Here is a 2,719-nt window from a genome sequence, read left to right on the forward strand (position 1 = left end):
AAGAGCGCATGCGCAGAGCAACTACATCTGTAGGTTCTGACGTCACAACCAGGAGGGTCCTCGGTTATAAATGTTTTGGCTTTAAAACTAGTTTTGGTTGTGTATATGGAGGATGGAAGCTGCCAAAATAAATAAATAAACAACTCGATAAATAAATATGTCACTAAATGTAGCAAAAATAATATAAAAAAATATATATAATATATATATATGTATATGTTTTTTCCCCCAGGCCATCAGACTTTTAAATAGATAATTCATACGACACCTTCTCACACAAAAATATATCTTATACTGTATATACTGTATATGTTCTTAATGTATATGTTCTTAATATGCCCTTGTACAAAATATTTCCTTTTATAACTGTAATATAACTTATTATTTTAATGGAGCTTCCCAGGGAAAAGAATTTCTCACGATTGTACCTGTATAACCGGCGTGACAATAAACATCTTGAAATCTTGAAATCTTGAAATCTTGAAAATAAAGCCATTAATTAATTGATAAAATGTGACATAAATTGATATTTCTGTTTTAATTTGCTTCTTTATTTATTTATCTTTGTATTAATTAGGGATGCAGCTAGAGATCTGACTTTTTCAGTCGCAATGCCAATAGCGATACCTGAGCTTTGGGTATCGGTCGATGCCGAGTACCGATCCGATACCAGTGTTTAATTAATAAGCTGTATGGCTCTGTGCGTAAGTAAGTAAGTAAGTAAACCTTTATTTATATAGCACCTTTCAAAAACACACCGTTACAAAGTGCTTCACACACAAAATGAAACATCAAACAATGAAAAAACAAGGACAAATTACAATATGACACACAGAAACAATGAGAAACAGATCAGACAAAAACAGACAAACACGTGGATGAGGCCTATAGAAAGGCTTGCCTATAGAGATGGGTTTTTAGAAGCTGCTTAAAACAGTCCAGAGATTCAGCAGCTCTAATAGATTGGGGGAGGTGATTCCAGAGGGTTGGGGCCAAGACAGAAAAGGCCAGATCACCTTTTGTTATGCAGTTGGAGCGGGGGATGGATAAAAGGCAGAGATTAGAGGATCGAAGTGGTCGACTGGTTGAATATGGAACAAAGAGATCAGCAAAAGTGACTGGGATCATTCTTCTATGTGTAAGGCAACATCATGCTTGACTTAAACATCGCTTTCCTAACTTTGTAAAAACAAAATGTAATAAATAAATACATAGATATAAATTTACCTAATTGTTCTTTATTATTTAATTAATAAATCGTACACCAGCAACTTGGTAAACATCTTCAAAATTTTATCACATCCCTTGTATTAATTCTCTTATTTATTGTTTACATTTCCCCTTCATTATAATCACCAATGAAATGTGGGAAAAGGCATGGTCATAATTCAAGCAGTCCTACCTCGAAGGAGTTTGAATGGAAAACTAGTATGCATGCACATCTCATGTCCTTTAATAATCAGTTGCATACAGACAAAGAACAGACAAAAAAAAAAAGAAACGACAAAAGCAATCAAAACTTGTTCAGCTTGTTTTTCATGATGTGACTCGAAGGGATTAGCCTACTGTGCCCCTGATACCTATTGAATTTCAAAGAATGCAACATACTGGCAGTATTATGCAATTAACCAAATGACCCTTTAATCATGTCATCTATCTATTTCTATCATGACAGAAATAGGAAAATCTGATCGCTCATTTTAACCGATCATACACTGGAGCCATTTAAACAGATGTGACTGTGATTATATATATAAGTGCATGCATAATGATGGTACAGTGATAAACTAATAGATATTAGCCCTGACCCTATCTTCTTTAATCTCCTCTTTAGTTTCCCAGCGGGTATATGAAGAAGAGTCATTAAACATATAGGTGATTGCATATTGGTATAGGTTAATTGGGTGTCTGTGATGCCTCTAACAGAATCCAAATAAGATTGATCGAAGTGTCATGTTTGTATGTTGACTTCTATATATGGAAATAAAGGTTAAGTGCAAAGGAAAGGATGGTAGATAATAGATGCAACGGATAGTAACCAACACTTACATTATTATGTGCTGTAAAATTTGTGTCAGTGGCCAGCATTATGTAATCTGCGTAATGACCATTTAATCAACTTTTAATTCCTCTGAGCATGCAGGCAACCTTCCAAAGGCTCTTTTACGGCTGGAGGACATCTGGGTGAACATTGAGTGATGGGAGAAAAATAGAGGCCCTATATAAGCAAGGCAGAGGAGGAGAAGAAGAAGGCTGCTAAGGGGAAGATATCGAGAATGGTGACATGTCTAAAGTAGCCAAAATGATGGGATCACTATAATCTGTTAAAAACACACCAGATGCAATCATGGAAAAAACTCACAAAAGCCAGACTCAGCCATCAGTAAAACAGGTTTCTTTATTTATTTGTGTATAGGCCAAGATGTAAATCCCTAAGTGTGAAATGTCAAGACGTCTGCTTTACTTTATTCCAATATTTTACTTCCCCCTTGTATTGATCATAGACACATTGACCTACTATATGGATTTCTTCCCTCAGCTTGGCCTAGTTGAGTTCCTCATTTAGGATGTCATCCATAATGTAAGTTGGTTTTGAACAGGCATAGCAGTAGCGATTGCAGAGACTGGTTCATAATTAATCTCTAATTCCATACCTGCAATATCACTGTATATGTTACAGTAATAGAAACCTGGCCACCTGCTTCACTGTCCTTCAATC

Source organism: Sebastes fasciatus, chromosome 19 (assembly GCF_043250625.1).
Source record: "Sebastes fasciatus isolate fSebFas1 chromosome 19, fSebFas1.pri, whole genome shotgun sequence".
Classification (NCBI taxonomy): domain Eukaryota; kingdom Metazoa; phylum Chordata; class Actinopteri; order Perciformes; family Sebastidae; genus Sebastes; species Sebastes fasciatus.